Here is a 22,553-nt window from a genome sequence, read left to right on the forward strand (position 1 = left end):
TTGGTAGTTTTTCAAGCACATGGCTTTTGTCTATAATATACATAAATTTCTTATTTTCAATGGTCACAGTTTTTGTATCATATCTTTTGAAATATATGTCATTGAAACTTAGTAAGTTTCTATTAGACAAATAAGGCATTTTCTATACAAAAGCCTGTATCATTTGATAATATAAAATGGGCTTTCCTAGTTCCCTCTATCAAGTCTGCAGGACCTGATATTGTATGTATGACTGTTTTTGTTGGTACTAATTTTGAAAAATATTTCTTTGATTTCTGAATAGTATGCGTACTACCACTATCTGCTATACAAAGATCTCCAACCGTTTCTTGATGTTGTGCTCCAGTTGGACTCATATTAAAGTTCACATATGAAAGAAATAATAAGTGAATAAACATAATCATAATAATTATTATAAAGAAAGTTCATTTATTGTAGGAAATACATTACATGAGAAACAAATAAAGGAAAATAAGTTTATTAGATCAATAATAGAAATTTTTAGTTTATGTCTTCCATGTCATTCCATAAATCATCAAAAGTTAGCAGAGTGAATTCAACATTATCAACGAGGTTTGCTTCTTTTCCTTTTCCTTTAATGGACTCTTGATAAAGTTGACAAAGATGTGCAGGTGTGCGACAGGTCATTGACCAATGGTCTGTGCTACCACATCTATAACATGAACCATCAGATTTTTTGTGTTGTCCCGGTACCATGCCTTGCCACTTTGGCCTTATATTGTGTATGGACATTGTTTCTTTGTGAAGATTGGTAATTATTCCTTTTCTGGCCACGACCACGATTATTACATTGTCCACGACCAAAATTATTGTTCTTATTATGGATTTGGTTTCGATTAAAATAGCCACGGCCTCGTCCTCGGCCACGACCACGCCCTCGTCCACGTGTATTGTTTCGATGACCATCAGTATTTGTAGCATTTGCTTCAGGAAGTGTTACTGATCCTGTTGGACGAGATTCATGGTTTTTCATCAAGAGCTCGTTGTTTTGCTCTGCAACAAGCAGGCATGCATTTAGTTCAGAATATCTTGTGAGCCTTTGCATCCAATATTGTTGCATCAAGGTAATGTTTGTTGCATGAAATGTGGAGTAAGTTTTCTCCAACATATATTCATCAGTAACTTCTTTTCCACAATACTTGAGTTGTGAACATATTCTGAACAAAGTTGAGTTGTATTCATTTACTTTCTTGAAGTCTTGAAACCTCAGTGTTCTCCATTCATCTCTAACATTTGGAAGTATAACTTCCTTTTGATGATCAAATCTTTCTTTCAAAAGATTCCAGAGAATACTTGGATCAGTAACATCAAGATATTCAAATCTTAACATTTCATCAATATGCTTACGAAGGAAAACTTGTGCTTTTGCTTTGTCTTGTGCTAAGCAATTATTAAATTCATTTATAGCATTTGAGATTCCCATGGACTCAAGATGCATTTTTACATATATCATCCATGGCACATAGTTTTTCCCACTAACTTCAAGTGCTTCAAACTAGAGCTTTGCAATGTTGGACATATTCTAACTATAAATTTTAAACAAAATAAAAACAAAAATTAAAATCCATTTATTTCAATAAATATTACATAAAAAAGAAGCGTTAAAGCTAGCATTGCATACAAGCCTAAAAGTAGATGAAATTACATATTATCTTTGATGTTAAGAATTGGGATGAAAAGTAACATGACTATTATAGTCATGATTATCACAAACGGGTGAATCATCCTGAAGCTTGATTTCTTGAAATTGATTTGTTTGATAGAAGAGAGAAATATTTATTGTGGGTAAAATAAGCAGGGTAAATATGTTTATTTATAGTAAAAAATATAGCTGTTGTTTTTGCTATTTATAACCGTTGCATATATATATATATATATATATATATATATATATATATATATATATCTGTTGTGTATATTTATATATCATTTAATAAGATTTACAACTAATACATAACTTTACTTGGTACAATTTAACTAATTAGAAATATAAATAAATATTAGTAAATGTTTAAATAAAATTATGAATAGTATCTAAAATATGAATAAACATCGACATGTATAAATAAACGTTAGTATATATAAATAAAAATTAGTTGCATAATTTAAATGTTAGTATGCATAAATAAAAATTAGTTGCATAATATAAATGTTAGTATGCATAAATAAAAGTTAGTTGCATAATGTAAATGTTAGTATGCATAAAAATTAGAATACATAAAGAAATGTTAGTATAAGAAATAAGAATCGTTAGTAATCCATAATGTCCATAATGTATAAGTTTTATTAATTCATTAGTATTATTATTATTTGAATATGATGAAAGTTTTTATAATTAATAATGTTTTTACTAAGTAATACATATATTGATTAAGATAGATGTGATTTCCACTTCTACATAACATTGGTTTGAGCTTTCGTGCTGATAACGTGTTATAAATTCAACGTGATTAAGATAATTTAAAACAAATTAAACTAACAACATAGATAAAGAAATTTGATGGAGAAGAAGATTTAGAAAAGATATGAGATATTTTATATCTTGTGAAATTTTCTATCATCGTGCATCCAATTCTTTACAATAGAAGGGTGTATATATATATATATATATATATATATATATATATATATATATATATATATATATATATATATATATATATATATATATATACACTACAAAAATGTTACTATCTACATTTAATGGTGACTAGTGAGAAATGTTTTACCATGCACCAATTATTGTGTTATCCACCAATTATTTGCAACATATACATATATATATATATATATATATATATATATATATATATATATATATATATATATATATATATATATACAGAGAGAGAGAGAGAGAGAGAGAGAATGATCAATTATGAATAGGTAAAAGGTTGCGAATGCGAGAAGAATCTGAGCCAAACATTCGATAAGGACAAAAATGGTATTTTACAATGTAATTAAATATGGATAAGTTATGTATAATTAATAAATTCATACAAATATGTAATGTAATCTTAGTAATTAATTTTTTCCCCAAATATTAGGAATAAATATAATATATTTGTAATTAACAAATTCAATAAAAGTATAATTTTAACATTATTTTAATAAAAACGATTTTTAATATATAATAATTTTTTTCCTATCAAAATAAATAAAACGATTTTTTTTCTTATACTATTTCATGCATGTGATTTCATTCATAAATGAATATAAAACGTAATCAATTTTATAATTTTACTGAATTAGTTTTTTAACTATATTTTTCTAGAGATGAAAAATAGAATTACAATTGTAAGCATATATTTTATAGTTGTAAATATAAAAGGAATATAACACAATGTAATGATAAAAAAATACAATAAAACAATAATCAAGAATAAATAAAACACAATGTAAATATAAAGAAAAGTACATTTATAATCATACATAAATAAAGGGCACCATATATATGATTATATTTATAAACTATATTTGTAATCGTAAATGAATATATTACACAATCCATAGAAAGAAAACTACAATGCAATTTTAATCATAAATGATTAAAGCACAATGTACTATATGTTTCTTGTTTTTTCTTAGGCTAAATCTTTTGACTTGAAATGACTGCTTTGACATGAACTTGAAATGGTATGCTTTGACGTAAACTTATACACCTCCAACATTGCATCAAAGGATCTTGATTTTACCTATATATTGCCAAATCATCATACTATATTTATAAAGTAAGCATTTTTCCTTTCACCACTTCAATTTGAAACTCCTAACTTTTCATATTTCCATATAATATACTTTTTAACTTAAATATGTTATTAATTACAAATATTATCATAAATGAAAGACTTCTTAAATTATCAATAACTTAAATATAGTGTTAAATGCATAACATAAATTAATATATCAAACAAACTTAAAAATATAGTGTAAAATTAATATATCAAATAAAGTTTTAAAAAAACTCAATGTATATTTTTTACAAGGAGTTAAAAGGAAAATATTAAATACAATAAATGTAAAAGAACATAAATCTAAAAGTAAATTTAACTAAAAGATCTCCAAAAACTATTTTTTTTATAATAAATGAATAAGTTGTTTTTGAATTAATTTATAATAATAATAGTTAAAATAACATAAAGTTATAAATTGAATTATGTTACATCACAAAAAATGATTGATAATTTGAATAATCATCATGATGAAATTAAAACGACGCCAAATTTTTTAAAGTTAATAAAATCATAACGATAGTTAATTAAAATAGATGAGAAATATAATTAATTTTATACACACGTAAAGAATGAGTAGATACCATTAAATAATTCTATTTTAGTAATTGTTATATTATCCATTGTTCAAATTAATTATAATGTTATTTAACTAAATGTCTAAATGTAATAATAATTATTTTTTAGTTAATATAAATGACATAAATATTTTCAATGACATATGATTATTAATTGGTTAACTAAATAATTTTATTCCGCGCAACGCGCGGATATTCTCCTAGTACAAAATAAATGAATATTTTTATTTTGTATTTTATAATATTTACAATCTACGATTATGGTGAAAATAGGGTGTTACACATATGTATCAAAACCATCATAATACAAATGTATCAAAATCATCAGAGTAAAATAATCATCGATGTGGAAATCATAAGGGGATGATGTGCAGTCAAGTCGGGCCCTTCCCCTTGGAACTGGAAGTACCTGAAAATGTTTAAATTACAAACCATAAGCACAAAACTTAGTGATTTTCTCAAAAATACCACATACCATACAAAAAGGGCCAACCCAATATGTAAATGGTCCCACCCCAAAATATAATCATGGAAATGGGCCCAACACAACATATAACAAATGGGCCCAGCCCAACATACACATAAATGGGCCCAACCCAAGATATAATAAATGGGACCAGTCCAACATACAATTAAAGATATAATAAATGGGCCCAACCCAACATACACACGCAAGAGTCACAAATACAGTTAGCATCCTACACAGTATAGTGAGAAGAGTCACATATCTCATGAAATCAGCCACACCACAGCTCAATGTCACACTACCGGTGCTATAACACACTATCGAATCAAACAAGGTCTAACCTTAATCTATGCTCTAAAACGGTACATGACTAAAAGTCAACTTAAGTCAAATTCAACAAGTCCACGGTCAAAGTCAACCGACCAAAGTTGACTTTAGAGGGTCGTCACGTCGTGGCCTCCTATTGGTCACGCCATGGCCTAATAAAGACAAAACAAACACGTGATACCCCAACCGCCACGTCGTGACACCCAATCGCCACGTTGTGGGAACTGGGTCAAAACATCTTAAAGCGTTAATCCATTTTCCATTGGCCCAAAGGATTCCAAAGCTCATATCTATTTTTTCCCATGGTATTAATGGATAAAGTTTCCAACTTTATCCATTGAGACATCCCACTTGTAGCACCCGGTTCCTGGAAGAAGGAAGAGCATAGAAGGATCAAGAGGGAACTGAAGGATTCGAGTTTGGTTCATCAATTGCAGTTCTTAAGAGCCGGAGGATTTCCGGAGCGGCAGCAGACAGAGGTTTCCCGCACAGATTATCAGCAGCTACTTGTACGAGGTGAGTTACCTTACAGTAGCGGTGGGTCTACGACCACAATGTCGGCCCACCAGTAGGAGTTGTATGATTGGATGATTGTCTTTGTGATATTCATCTAGGTTTGCTACCACCTGATATGTTATATGCTAGCACGATATGTATATGTGACAGTAGTAGAGTCCGGTTGTTAGGACCGGAGGGTAGGCCAGACACCCCATATATGTTTGACAGTATGTGATGATATGATTATATGCTGGCATGTTATGTTATATGTGATAGTGGTAGTAGGGAGGGAATAGTCCTCAAGTTCGGTTGTTAGGACCGAAGGGTAAGTCGGACACCCCAGAAACGTCTGACAGTATGTTTACCGTTATGATATATGTGATAGTAGCAGTAGGGGTGGAATAGTCCCTGAGGTTCGGTTGATAGGACCGAAGGGTAGGTCAGCACCCCATAATGGCTTGACATGGATAGGTCAGCACCCCAGAATGGCTTGACACGGGTAGGTCGGCACCCCAGAATGGCCGTACTGGGTAGGTCGGGCACCCCAGAAATGCCCGGCAGTATGAATGCGATATGTCTGTATGGTATGTGGTATGATGGGGGAACTCACTAAGCTTTGTGCTTACAGTTTTAGTTTTGGGTTTTAGGTACTTCTTCGTCTAAGGGGAAGGAGTCGGCTGTGTAGCAGCGCATCACACACACACATGATTTTCGCATGGAGTCTTCTAGGATTGTACTCTGATATGTTACTATTTTATGACTTGGGTTTTTAGACATGATACATTGTTTTATGAGATGATGTGTTTTCACAGTATTTTCTTATGAATGTTTTTATGAGACAGTTAATTAAAAAGAAATTTTTGGACTTGAAAATTGGGATGTTACACCACTAAGCCTAGACCTCAAATATAATGTCCAAAAAGGCAACTTAATGCATGTGATTTAACCAACAAGCACTTAATCCACGAAGTCCTCATTCTAAAACTTCCAGAAGGACTTTAGGGACCCTAATGATCTCTAAAAATGCAAACTTTATGGACATACATACCCCATGCACATCCTCTCCTAAAATTAGGTCAAAAAAGGAAATATAACCTACAATTCATACTAGCTTCCCAAATCACCACCATTTCTTAGATCTATAAGGTATAAAGCTCTAGGACATAGAGAAACCATAACATTGAAAACTTTATCTCTTCAAACCATAAAAACCACATAAAAGGGACCATAATATGGCATAAAACCTAGATCTATATAGAAAAACATCAAAAGATGGAAACTCGAGGACTTACAAAGAGTCCAGAAGATGCACACAAGTGAAGGGGAGGTTTGTTTGTTGAATCAAGGCACCAACTCTTCTTATTCTTCCTTCAAAACCACCAAGAACTTGCAAAATGAGCCCAAAAGCTACAAAACGGCTAGGGTTTGGATAATAAGTCATTTAAAGGTGATGGAGGCTGAGGATGGAGGAAACCCTAGCCTTTACTTCCTTTAAATAGGGCTTAAAGTACTAAAACTAGGGTTTTGACCCAAAATGGTTGCCACGACGTGGCCAACTTAGTGCCATGTCGTGGCACCCATTTAAGATGCGCAGTTCCAAGCCAATTTGCCATGTCGTGGTGATACCATCACCACGTCGTGGCCAACCAGATTCTTAAACATAAATAAACTCATACCAAGGGATTCGTATGTTACATATTATGTGAATTTATTTGTGTTATTTAGTTTTGTGAATGTTATTTATTTATAACTTGTAGACTTTCTACCTATGTTCTTTTTATAACAATGTATGCTTCATTTATTTTGTTGCTATGTGGAAATTCATAATGATCAAGCAAGAACCCTTTGTAAATGCCGGTAAAAAACATCTCGTGAATTGGACATATAGGATGGATTATGCTTTTATTGACACAATAGTAGAACAACAAGAAAAAGGAAATATAATTAATGAAACTTTTACTACACAAGCATACGTGAACATGGTGGAGGAGCTCAATGAAAAAATTCAAATGAATTTAACTAAAAATAATCTAAAAACCCGTTTAAAATGTTTGAAAGCTTATTTTTACTAATGGTGTAACATGTTCGGTGGAACTTCATTGAGTGTGTTCACTTGGAAGTCTCAAACCCAACTAACTGAAGCAAATGATCAAGTGTGGGAACACTTAAGTACTGTAAGTATTCATCCTACATTTTACTTAGTTCGTTAAATATTTATGTTATTATTCATAAATTATTTTGGGTTTGTTTAACAACCAAAGCCTCAGGAAGTTATATTGAAGACAAAAAAGGGGCCAACTACGATAAAATGTTGGTTTTATTTGCAAGAGCTTCGGGAGCACATGATGAAACAACAAAAGAGAAAAATGCCTTATTGAGCAAGACTGTCAACATCAAAATATAAAGTATTGCAGAAGTTGATGACTTATTGACAAGTAATGATGTTACACCAGAGAACCAACAGATAGATGATGATGGATATGACATTAAAGTGATATTTCCTATGTGTTTTTTGCCCAAACAAAGTTCAATTGCGAAAAACTGCAAATGTGTCACACCCCAAAACCAAGAACGGCGGAAACGTTCAGGGGTGGAGGACATCATGTAAAGTATCATAACAGTGCAAAGTAGTAAACAAGCAACAACATCATCCATTCCATTAAAAGTAAAGTTTTAATACATGAGTGTTCTTTCATAGTAATAAGACACCAAAATATGTAATCAAAATAAAAGACGAGTCTTGTCTGTGCTCCGTCTTCTCAAAACCTGGTCATCGTACCTGTCTACTGGTGACCTGAGAATACAAGTTATTTTGAAAGCGTAGATCAGCATAAAGCTGGTGAATTCATAAGTATTTTAGTGTCATTGATTTGTAAAGATGTTATGAAAGACTTGTAAATGTTTAATGAAACATTTAGTGTAAGTGTGAAAACCCTAGAAAATCCCATATTTCCTACTAGTATAAAAGGTAGTCTTTTACCAAGACCCGAATGCTTTGAAGGTTTGCATCTCTGTATGAATGAAAGTTTTCCCCCTGTACAACTATTATTATAAAAATATAGTCTACCTCATCGTTTATGTGAATGTGTCACAAAATAAAAGTAATAGGGAAAATTATATAATCATTAAAATCGTATCCTTTTGCCTTAGGATAATCACGGCGTGGTAACTCGCCGAACAGTACAACCGAGAACATCCTTCGATGAACAGGTCCCGCTGTAGCTAGCAGCCAGGTGTAGGATGGTCAGTCCCGTATAGTATGTAGTATTTCTCCTTGTATAGTATATAGTATTTCTCTCTGTATAGTATGTAGTATTTCTCTCTGTATAGTATGTAATAGTATCTCTTCATATAGTATGTAGTATATTTGTATAGACTCATGAATGAACCGACTCTTGTGTGATTCCTTGTACTAGGAATAGTAATTAGTATCTCCTAAACTATACCTATAATAGTTTACTAGAATGTAGATTGAATGCCGAAGTAGGTTTATACACCTTTGTTACTCAAGGGTGTTGGAACTGAATAAAGAATGAAAGTTCTCATATCAATACATATAAACTTGAAACATAAGTGTATAGATATGGTTTTTAACAATAAGCTTTGAAAGAGGTTTTGTAATACATTTAAGGGTTTTAAACAATAAATAATAATGACTTGATGTCAGGTTATAAAGCGATTCAAAAGTAGTTTGTTTGATAACAAAGTATAAAGTAACTGAAATCCGATGTATGAAACATATTTTGAAGTATATGAAATCCGTTGTTTGAAAACACAGTTATAAATCACATATGATTGATCCTATAACTTCATGTTTTCTACTTGTATCCCCCCCCATAAAAGCATTTAAAATCATTTAAAAGGATAGATTAAGGGGTATGAACTCACCTGTAGTGAGTAACTCGAATGAAAGATCGATATAGGATTGTTGGGTGTCAATTGGAGTCTTGAGCACAAACGAATCCTATTTAACATATAATTACACATATATGAATACATTCCATGTATATAACCACTAAAAGTGTTAGGGACACGCCTTAGGGACATAAAAACACTTAGAATTAAGTGTTACAACCATATATGATTGTATATAAGGGTTATATGGCTATACAAGGGAGTGTATGGTCAAAATGCACAACATTTATGTGTGTGCGGCCAGGGTGTGCGGCCAGGATGTGTGTGCGACCGCACACTCCCTATGAAATGTGCCAAAACGTATTTTAAGGCTTTAGGACTCATCTAGGAAGGTTTCTTACTTCATGCCTTAGCCTTATGTGGAGTTTATTGCCATTTTTGGACGGAAAAAGGGTGTGTGCGGCTACACATGGTGTTTGCGGCCGCACACCCTTTATGAAGATGATAAAATCGAGTTTTTCTAGTATATCATCAAGTGTTCTTAGCATATAACAAGTTATGATAAGTGTATACACGTTATAGAGGCTTGAAAGGGTGATTAAGGTCCAAAACTAGTGTGTGTTCTTGGTGTTCTTGGTGATCTAACACCAAATAGGTGTTTTCATGGATCAAATCAAGGAGAAAGGCTAGTTAAGGTCATATATTAGCTATTCAAAGGATGAATCACTCACTTGATTGAACATTGAAGTGGAACTTTGGATGATACTTGAGAGACAACGAGTTCTAGCTTTGAAGAAGTGGAAAAAGTGTTCAAAATGGCTAAGTGTTGAATATATAGGTGGGAGTGTGCGGTTGGGATGGGTGTGCGGCCGCACACACCCGTGTGTGGCCGTACACTCAAGTGTGCGGCCGCACACTCCATGTGTTGTAGTGTTTGGCCCGATTTTGCTTGATATGCATCGTGTTATCCCATTTCTAGGTTCCTACCTTAATTGTACTGGGTTTAGAACACTCAAATAGACCCCAAACAGTGCTAAAAGCTAGCGAAACGAGTCTTTCTTTGATTAAATTGATCCATTGATCGAGATAGAAATTTCGGGTTGTCACATCATCCCCCTGTTAGAAGGAATTTCGTCCCGAAATTAGAGTTTAAGCAAATAAGTAGTTACAAATAACTAAGTAAAAAGACGAGGATATTTCAGTTTCATTTGATCCTCTCTCTCCCAAGTGAATTTAGATCCTCGCTTGGCGTTCCAGCGAACCTTCACTATCGGGATACGGCTTTGCTTTGTTTGCTTGACCTCTCGGTCCATGATCTCTACAGGTTCTTCCATGAAGTTGAGGCTCTCGTTGATCTCGATCTCGTCGAGTGGGATTACAAGAGTCTCATCGGACTGACACTTTTTCAAGTTCGAGACGTGGAAAGTAGAATGTACGTTACTGAGTTCACGAGGTAAGTTAAGTTTGTAAGCTACAGGGTCGATTCTAGCAAGAATCTCGAAGGGCCCTATGTATCTTGGATTTAGCTTTCCACGCTTTCCGAAGCGTATCAAGCCTTTCTAGGGTGAGACCTTCAATAGAACACGGTCGCCCACCTGGAATTCCAATGGTTTCCTTCGTTTATCTACATAGCTTTTCTGTCGGTCTCTAGAGGATTTCAATCGTTCACGAATCTGAACGATCTTCTCTGTCGTTTCCCGAATGATCTCCGGACCTGTGAGAGTGCTGTCAGGAACTCGTCCTTTAGCTAACTGGGTATCACCGACCTCAGCCCATCACAGAGGGGATCTGCACTTTCGGCCATAGAGGGCCTCGAATGGAGCAGCCTTTATGCTCGTATGATAACTGTTGTTGTAGGAAAATTCGACAAGGGGTAAATGAGTATCCCATGCCTTCCCAAAGTCGATCACACAGGCTCGCAACATATCTTCCAAGGTTTGGATAGTCCTCTCACTTTGTCCGTCGGTCTGTGGATGGTAGGCTGTACTCATGTCCAGCCTAGTTCCTAGGGAACTTTGTAGCGACTGCCAGAACCTCGAAGTGAATCTACTATCTCTGTCCGAGATAATGGATATGGGAACACCGTGCAGTCGTACTATCTCCCGTATGTAAGTTCTTGTAAGCTTCTCCATCTTGTCTGTTTCTTTGATAGGCAGGAAGTGTGCGGACTTGGTCAATCTGTCGACGATGACCCATATGGTATCAAGTCCACCCGTTGTCTTGGGCAACTTGGTTATGAAGTCCATAGTGATTCGCTCCCACTTCCATTCCGGTATCTCCGGCTGCTGTAGTAGACCGGAGGGTTTCTGGTATTCGACCTTGACCTTGGCGCAAGTAAGGCATTTACTCACGAAGGTAGCAATCTCTGCTTTCATGTTAGGCCACCAGTATAGCTTTTTAAGATCCAGATACATCTTATCTGAACCTGGGTGGACGGAATAACGAGTGTTGTGCGCCTCGGTCATGACCAAGTCTCTGAAACCACCGTGTTTCGGTGTCCAGATCCGATCCATGAGATACAAGGCTCCGCCACCTTTGACTTCCAAGTTCTTATCCATCCCTCTCAGGGATTCACTCGCCACAATTTGAGGTTTCAAAGCGTCGAGCTGAGCCTCCTTAATTTGCGTGGACAAGTGTGAATGGATAGTTAGAGTCAAAGATTTGACTCTACGACCAGAGTATTCTTTCCGACTTAGGGCGTCAGCTACTACGTTGGCTTTACCCGGATGATAACGAATTTCACATTCGTAATCACCGAGTAGCTCGACCCACCGTCGTTGTCTCATGTTGAGCTCCTTCTGGTTGAATATATGTTGTAGGCTTTTGTGTTCTGTAAAGATAGTGCTTTTTGTACCATACAGGTAGTGTCTCCAGATCTTCAGAGCAAACACAACTGCTCCTAGCTCAAGATCGTGGGTGGTGTAGTTGACTTCATGTGTCTTCAGCTGTCTCGAGGCGTAGGCGATGACCTTACCTCGTTGCATCAGAACACAGCCGAGCCCTTGATTTGAAGCATCGCAATAGACAACGAAGTCTTCTATCCTTTCGGGGAGGGATAGTATTGGTGCGGTGCACAAGGCTCGCTTGAGCGTTTGGAACGCTCTCTCCTGCTTCTCTTCCCAGTCAAAGGTTACGCCCTTCTGGGTCAGAGTGGTAAGAGGTTTCGCAATTCGGGAGAAGTCCTGAATGAACCTGCGATAGTAGCCAGCGAGACCTAGAAATTGACGAATTTTTGTAGGTGTCTTCGGTGCTGACCAGTTCTCAATGGCCTTGATTTTGGAAGGGTCCACGTGAATTCCCTTTTCACTAACTACGTGGCCCAAGAATTTGACTCTTCGAATCCAAAATTCGCACTTAGAGAACTTCGCATAGAGCTTCTCCGATCGTAATGTTTCTAAGACTCTTCGTAGATGTTGACTATGTTCCTCCTTACTTCGAGAGTAGATGAGTATGTCATCGATGAAGACAATGACGAACTGATCCAAGTAAGGACGACACATCCTATTCATTAAATCCATGAATACTGCGGGCACGTTTGTTAATCCGAATGGCATCACTACAAACTCGTAGTGTCCATAACGAGTTCGGAAGGCTGTCTTGGGAACATCCTCCTCTAACACTCGTAGTTGGTGATACCCGGATCGTAGATCTATCTTCGAGAAGTAGTTGGCTCCTTGAAGTTGATCAAATAAATCGTCAATGCGGGGTAGAGGATAACGATTTTTAATGGTAAGCTTGTTGAGTTCCCTGTAGTCGATGCACATACGAAACGATCCGTCTTTCTTCTTGACGAACAAGACCGGTGCTCCCCATGGTGAGAAGCTTGGCCTAATGAATCCCTTCTTGAGAAGTTCGTTAATCTGACTGGAAAGTTCCTGCATCTCTGTTGGTGCCAGTCGATATGGAGATTTGGCTACTGGAGTAGCCCCTGGCACTAAGTCGATTCTGAACTCGACTTGGCGTTGAGGTGGTAATCCCGGTAGTTCTTCTGGAAAGATGTCGGGAAAGTCGCGTACTTCTGGGATGTTCTGAATGTCTTTCACTTCTTGACTCGTATCGACGATGTGTGCGAGGAATGCATGATTTTCCTTTCACAAGCACTTCTGAGCTTGGATACACGAAATGATGCGAAGGTTCATACTAGGTTTGTCGTCGTAGATAACTAGAGTTTTGCTGTTAGGGAGGTTAAGACGAACTGCTTTCTCAAAGCACATGATGTCGGCGCGACGATGACTTAACCAATCCATGCCGATTATGACGTCGAAACTTTTAATTGGGACCGGCATGAGGTCTATTTTGAAAGTATGACCATCTAGAGTTAGAGTACAACCTACGTATATGCAGTTAGTACTTTCCGTTTTCCCGTTTGCCATTTCTACAGTGAATGGTTCATCTAGTGCACGTGGTTTTTGTCTAAGCAAGTGTGCAAATTTCTGGTTTACGAAGCTTTTCTCCGCTCCACTGTCGAAAAGTATGCATGCATAAGAGTTATCGAGGAGAAACGTACCAGTGACCACTGTGGGGTCGGCGACCGCTTCCTCGTGGCCTATGGCCAGAACTCTTCCTACTCAGCCAGCTATCCCTGCCTTAGGGCAGTTCCTCTTGTAGTGGCCCACTTCGCCACAACCGTAGCAAGCTTGGCCCACACCGGCGTTAGGAACTTGTGCGATCAACCTTGCTGGAGTCTTGCAGAAACGGGCAGTATGCCCCCTTCTGTTGCAGTTAGTGCACTGCATTTCCCGACAAAGTCCGTTGTGGTGGAAGGTGCATTTGTTGCACTTCGGGAGATTACCGGCATAAGGCTTAGCTGGTAAGGGATTAGCAGGGACAACAGGAGTTACCGTGGCAGCATTGATTGTAACTAGTTGTTGTCTATTTGAGGATTCTTGCGAAGTCCCGCTTTTCCTCTTGTTCCACCCCTTTTTCTTGTTGTTGTTGTTGTTTCCCTTTTGTTGCTCGGGTGTAGTAATTGTTGGGTTCTGGTAGTTTCCGTGATCGATAATAGATTGTGCCAGCTCTTTAGCGCTGTCAAAAGTAACAGGCCTTGATGCTAACACACTTGACTGGATCTGGGGCGACAGTCCCCAAATATATCTCTCTATTTTCTTGCTCTCAAGAGCAACCATATCCGGGCAAAGAATTGTCAGATCACAGAATCTATTAGTATAGGTTGATATGTCAGAACCAACCATTACTAGACCCTAGAGTTCCTGCTCGAGTTTTTGAATCTCCCCTCGTGGACAGTACTCTCTCATCAGCATGGCTTTCAAGTTCTCCCAGCTTATCGAATTTGCCACTATTAGAGTCAGTGACTTAACGTGGCCATTCCACCAAGTTAAAGCCCTGTCAGAAAAGGTACAAGTAGCAAACTTGACTTTATTGTTCTCTGGGCAGGCGCAGATTTCAAAGACTGCTTCTGTCTTTTCTATCCACTGCCTTAAAATCATAACCCCTCCAGTTCCATTGAAATTCCTGGGTTTGGCATTCATAAAATATTTGTAAGTGCATTCTCGGGGGTGCCCATGACTCTCGCCATGGTTAGAAAGAGGTGCCCCAGTTCCTAATCCACTAGGGACAGGAGTATTGATGTGTGACATGGCAGCCGCTACGGCCGCCGTGACAGCTGCTTGGAACATAGCAGCGTCGAACTGAGGAGGTGGTGGAGGTGGTGGTGGTATCGGTGTTTCGTTATTATTGTTACGCCTTGGATTTCTACGAGGAGGCATCTTTTAACTTCAAGTTTAAAAGATAGAAACAATGATAAGAATCCAATAGTATAGAGAATGAAAGTGTCTTGTGAACTAAGTCGCCATAGTTCGATATCAAATGAGAGTATGAATTTCTGAATATATTAGATAACTGCCGAAATTACTGGTATAAAAGATGTAAATAAGTTCGGGAAAATGACCTAACTATAGGTCTTACATCATACCATAAGGAAAATGTCGACAGTTTAGAAGTCTAATAAAGTACTTGAGAGACAGGAATATTTTACAGAAGAGTGCTACTTAGAGCTCAGTTAGGAAAGGCTATTCCTTATATCAAAAGAAAATATGTACTAGACATCTTCTACCGGCGACGGGAATTCCTAAGGAGAATCCTCATATCCGCCAATTGACGTACCACTTCTTGGAGATGTTGCTCGTGAGCCCTCTGACGAACTCGAAGTTCTAGGATTTCGGTCCGAGATGCAGCTAACTGTTGCCGCAGAGTCTCATTGGTTCTCCTCGTCCCTTCGACAGCGTCTTCCAGATGTCGAATGCGGACAATGTTAACGCCTGAGTTGGCATCAATTTCCATGACTCGGTCGATGGCTGCTCGACCTTGCTCGACATTCCGAGCAATCCTACGGATCATAACAGGCAGAGCTCGATCCGCAGAGCCACCTCCGCTAAGGTCATAGAAGCTTCGGTCCCCATAGTAGGGTAAGGTTTGACCCTGTTCGTCGCTCCAGCGATTCAAGTTTGTTGCCCACAAGGGTGTGGGACCTTGAAACGCGGGTTGGGGGTTGAGATTTGGGTTTGGGTTTTGAGCCGCCGGGGGTAGGTTGTTGACTTCTGGCTCTGAGTCAGAACTATCAGAAAAGCCTTCCGCATGGTGATCATCCAAAGGAATTGGGTGATCATCTTCTGGTTCTTCCTCTAGCCATCCAACATTGCCTTCGTTTGGGAAGTACGGGTCGCCATGGGGATGGAATCCAACCATGATATCTACGCGAGAAAAGGGGTATAAGAAGTAATTAATAGACGTACTAACTAAGATAATTATAAGATGATCTTTATCAGTTACTTCAATACTTGTTTAGTGCATACCAGTTATATGTACTTAAAACAGGATAGACCTTCGAATAAGTGACCCTAACTCTAAGCCCACAACCAAACAAGGAACAAGAAGTAAAGCAAAGGTTCACAGATTCTAAGTCTATGACGTCCGAGATACATATAACCTTAGTGTATCCACTTAGCAACTATTGACCTGCTGATAAAGACCCTTTTAGTTCGCAGATAAGTAATTATAGTAACACCAAATACTCCTATAGTATTTCATTGTGGTAGTGTTGGTAAGTTTTTAGACTTGTTGCCATATCACAACCATTCTTGGGCATATGCTAATCACTCCTCGGACCAGCATAGTTGATCAGGATATGCCACTCCCAGGACTGACCATACATCCCCGAGCTTACTTGTGATATTCAACAATCATAATACTTTTGTTTTTGTCATTGTGACACTGATTTTAGTATGAATGCAGGCATGTATACTTAGTTAAATATTTTATTATTTAAAAGTATAAACTCTTGGTCAGAGTATTTTAATCCCATTGTATTTATAGGCAGTATATCTTTTATGGGTTGATATACTCAATTCACTATAAACAATGCTTTGATACCAATCTGTCACACCCCAAAACCAAGAATGGCGGAAACGTTCAGGGGTGGAGGACATCATGTAAAGTATCATAACAGTGCAAAGTAGTAAACAAGCAACAACATCATCCATTGCATTAAAAGTAAAGTTTTAATACATGAGTGTTCTTTCATAGTAATAAGACACCAAAATATGTAATCAAAATAAAAGACGAGTCTTGTCTGTGCTCCGTCTTCTCAAAACCTGGTCATCGTACCTGTCTACTGGTGACCTGAGAATACACGTTATTTTGAAAGCGTAGATCAGCATAACGCTGGTGAATTCATAAGTATTTTAGTGTCATTGATTTGTAAAGCTGTTATGAAAGACTTGTAAATGTTTAATGAAACATTTAGTGTAAGTGTGAAAACCCTAGAAAATCCCATATTTCCTACTAGTATAAAAGGTAGTCTTTTACCAAGACCCGAATGCTTTGAAGGTTTGCATCTCTGTATGAATGAAAGTTTTCCCCCTGTACAACTATTATTATAAAAATATAGTCTACCTCATCGTTTATGTGAATATGTCACAAAATAAAAGTACTAGGGAAAATTATATAATCATTGAAATCGTATCCTTTTGCCTTAGGATAATCACGGCGTGGTAACTCGCCGAACAGTACAACCGAGAACATCCGTCGATGAACATGTCCCGCTGTAGCTAGCAGCCAGGTGTAGGATGGTCAGTCCCATATAGTATGTAGTATTTCTCCTTGTATAGTATATAGTATTTCTCTCTGTATAGTATGTAGTATTTCTCTCTGTATAGTATGTAATAGTATCTCTTCATATAGTATGTAGTATATTTGTATAGACTCATGAATGAACCGACTCTTGTGTGATTCCTTGTACTAGGAATAGTAATTAGTATCTCCTAAACTATACCTATAATAGTTTACTAGAATGTAGATTGAATGCCCAAGTAGGTTTATACACCTTTGTTACTCAAGGGTGTTGGAACTGAATAAAGAATGAAAGTTCTCATATCAATACATATAAACTTGAAACATAAGTGTATAGATATGGTTTTTAACAATAAGCTTTGAAAGAGGTTTTGTAATACATTTAAGGGTTTTGAACAATAAATAATAATGACTTGATGTCAGGTTATAAAGCGATTCAAAAGTAGTTTGTTTGATAACAAAGTATAAAGTAACTGAAATCCGATGTATGAAACACATTTTGAAGTATATGAAATCCGTTGTTTGAAAACACAGTTATAAATCACATATGATTGATCCTATAACTTCATGTTTTCTACTTGTATCCCCTCCCCCCCCCCATAAAAGCATTTAAAATCATTTAAAAGGATAGATTAAGGGGTATGAAATCACCTGTAGTGAGTAACTCGAATGAAAGATCGATATAGGATTGTTGGGTGTCAATTGGAGTCTTGAGCACAAACGAATCCTATTTAACATATAATTACACATATATGAATACATTCCATGTATATAACCACTAAAAGTGTTAGGGACACGCCTTAGGGACATAAAAACACTTAGAATTAAGTGTTACAACCATATATGATTGTATATAAGGGTTATATGGCTATACAAGGGAGTGTATGGTCAAAATGCACAACATTTATGTGTGTGCGGCCAGGGTGTGCGGCCAGGATGTGTGTGCGGCCGCACACTCCCTATGAAATGTGCCAAAACGTATTTTAAGGCTTTAGGACTCATCTAGGAAGGTTTCTTACTTCATGCCTTAGCCTTATGTGGAGTTTATTGCCATTTTTGGACCTAAAAAGGGTGTGTGCGGCTACACATGGTGTTTGCGGCCGCACACCCTTTATGAAGATGATAAAATCGAGTTTTTCTAGTATATCATCAAGTGTTCTTAGCATATAACAAGTTATGATAAGTGTATACACGTTATAGAGGCTTGAAAGGGTGATTAAGGTCCAAAACTAGTGTGTGTTCTTGGTGTTCTTGGTGATCTAACACCAAATAGGTGTTTTCATGGATCAAATCAAGGAGAAAGGCTAGTTAAGGTCATATATTAGCTATTCAAAGGATGAATCACTCACTTGATTGAAGATTGAAGTGAAACTTTGGATGATACTTGAGAGAAAACGAGTTCTAGCTTTGAAGAAGTGGAAAAAGTGTTCAAAATGGCTAAGTGTTGAATATATAGGTGGGAGTGTGCGGTTGGGATGGGTGTGCGGCCGCACACACCCGTGTGGGGCCGTACACTCAAGTGTGCGGCCGCACACTCCATGTGTTGGAGTGTTTGGCCCGATTTTGCTTGATATGCATCGTGTTATCCCATTTCTAGGTTCCTACCTTAATTGTACTGGGTTTAGAACACTCAAATAGACCCCAAACAGTGCTAAAAGCTAGCGAAACGAGTCTATCTTTGATTAAATTGGTCTATTGATCGAGATAGAAATTTCGGGTTGTCACAAAATGTAAAAAAAGAAAAGTTGTAAATGAAGCCCTGAATCATTCAAAACAAAGATTATGAATGTTGTTGGTGACGTGGCTAAGTGATGATGGAAGGTAACAAATTTTTTGAAAGAGATTACCATCACGAGTTAACAAGTGATGAAATTTATCAAAAATTGCAGTCGGTGGGTTTGGAACCCCATGAAATACCATGTGCTTTTATGTATTTGACTCGTAACCAAACAAATGTAAATATATTGTTTAGTCGTCCAATCAACATACAAAAAGATCTACTAAAAACAATGAGGGTTGCGAGTATATTAGTCAATTGGGATAATAGTTGTTGAATTCTTGTTTCTTTAGCTTTATATGTTTGATTTTTTTGGCTCCACGAATTGAATTATGGTTTTAGAGTCTCATTAAATTGTATTGTTTGGAGCAATTTTAAGAGTTTGGTTTCTTTTCAATTAGGCTGGTGCTAATAAAAGATAGGGACAAATATTTACATTTTAATTTTATTTATGTTTTTCTTCCTAATGATATTAAAGTAACTTGATAAATCTTCTTTTTAGAAGCTATTTGTGGTTTCAATATTATGAGATTTAAGTAAATGTACAATTTGTATAATTTACATTTTTTTACAGTGTTTGTAAAAATTGGCATGTGCGGCCGTCTAGGCGCCTAGGCGCTAAGCGACCTGTTACTGTCTACGATTAATGTTAGTTAGTCAAGTTAGATGGAGATGATCATAGGCAGCTATAGGCGGTCTAAGTCGGTAAAAAAGTCAGACAGTTAAAATTTTCAAAAAAAAAAATCTCTGATTAGTCAAATTTATGATATTGGATGACTAAATTATGATAATTGATGACTAAAATTGTTAAAAAGATCTCAAAGTAGTCTAAAAATTATTATATAATGTGATTTAAATATTTAAACGACTGAATATGTCAAAGTTTTATGGTTATTTACTTATTTGTTAAGATATAGCTAGTATTTAATTTTTAAAAAATAAATTCTATTACAATTAAGTCTCCGCCTAGGCGTCGATTAATCACCACCTAAACCGATTAGTTCCTTAACCCCAGTTGACCACTTTCTTACGACCTTCGTTTTTTCAAATGATACCTTAACAACATTGTATACAAGTAAAACAGATTGAATTCGTTTTATATTTCCTTATTCAAAGTCGTTCAAAACTTCAACATTTGCGGGTGTTATTATATTATTATATTAGTATAACAAATAAACCATTTTAATTGAAATGGATATACGTGCATCAAGGGTATTATGAGAAATAGAAAAATTATTTGTGCAGCAAGTCCACAAACATTGTAAGTTAATACCAATAAATCTAAAAATTACAATTAGGGTATAATTACATAGTGATAGTTTTCTTTTCCCTTCCTTTCAATTTGGAAACAAAATAAAAACCGTTTTTTTTTTCTTTCAAACTCGGGACATAAAAAAGGGAAAATTGCATTAAAATCCTTACATATTTGCCTTATAATCGATTTAATTATTATATATATTTTTTTATTCAATTAAGTCATGAAAACTGGTAATCGTATTCAATTTAACCATTTTATATGTTCAACAAGTCATCCAACTTTTAAAAATTATATTTTTGGCCTAGATTTCAAAATTTATTACAAATTTGGTCCAAAATTTACACTTTTTGCGCAGATTTTAAATTTTATTACAAATTTGGTCCAAAATTTACCCTTTTGGCCCAAATTTTAGATTTTAGGTATGAATTCATCATAAAATTTGTTTTTTTACAACTTTTTTTCTTAACATTTTGTTTCTAATATGTTTTTTCTATATAAAATCATATTTATGCAAAAAAATGCATTTTCACATAAAAAATACTAACTATATAATTTAAAAAAAAAACTTTTTTGTATACGAAGTACTTATTTATAAAAATATGTATTTATTAAGTACATAAATATATACACATCCATTTTTATAAAAAAATGTATAGACATGTATTTTATAAAAAAAATGTATACAAACATCTATTTTATGATAAATACATTTGTATGGAAACACATATTTATAAAAAAATATATATACAAACATCTATCTCACAGTAAACGTATACATTTCTTTTGTAAAAACATATTTATATGCACCCAAATAAGTGTTTGTATACATTTCTTTTGTAAAAACATATATGTATTAAGCACCTATTTTATAATAAATGCATCTGTATTCAAACACGTTCATATATAAAGTGTATACAAAAATGTATTATATAAAAATTATTCAAACACGTTTTTATAAAAGAAATGTATACAAACATAATTTTATAAAAAAATATAGATACACCTATTTGTGTGCATAAATATATATATATATATATATATATATATATATATATATATATATATATATATATATATATATATATATATATATATATATATATATATATATATATATAGACACACATACATTTACTATGAAATAGGTGTTTGTTTACATTTTTTGTAAATATATGTTCGTATACATATATATATATATATATATATATATATATATATATATATACACACACACTATGAAGTATGTGTTCCTAATACAAAAAAAGTTTTAAAAAAAAATTTATATAGAAAATATAAGATTTTTTTATGTGAAAATATGTTTTTTTGTATAAATATGATTTTATAAAGAAAAAACATATTCAAAACAAAATTTTGAGAAAAAACGTTGTAATAAAAAACCAAAGTTAGGATGAATTCATAACAAAATTCTAATATTTGTGCCAAAAAGGTAAATTTTAGACCAAATTTGTAATAAAACTTAAAATCCGTGTCAAAAGTGTAAATTTTGGACGAAATTTGTTATAATATTTGAAATCTAGGCCAAAAATGTAATTTTTGAAAGTTGGATAACTTGTTGACCGGGTAAAAAGGTTAAATTGAATACGGTTACCGGTTTTGGTACTTTTTTTTATTAAATAAAAAAAAACAATGACTAAATCGATTATGAGACCAATATATAAGGATTTTATTGTAGTTTTCTCCATAAAAAATACAAATTTTTTTTCCTCTCCCTTTCTTCCTATGCATATTTCCTACTTTTTTTTTACTTTACTAAGACTCGAGAATTAAGCATTAAAAATAGTTGAAAAAGAAAGTAAAAAAAATCGATCATATCCTGTGATGATTCATTCCTACAAATCTTCTACTCAGCAGTCAAGACATGTGTCAAAATAAGAAAAAAAATTATAAAAAGAGAATTAGTGGATTCAATATGTCCACAATTATCTTCTTACTA

This window comes from Lactuca virosa, chromosome 8 (assembly GCF_052849685.1).
Source record: "Lactuca virosa cultivar CGN04683 chromosome 8, Lactuca_virosa_CGN04683_v6, whole genome shotgun sequence".
NCBI lineage: Eukaryota > Viridiplantae > Streptophyta > Magnoliopsida > Asterales > Asteraceae > Lactuca > Lactuca virosa.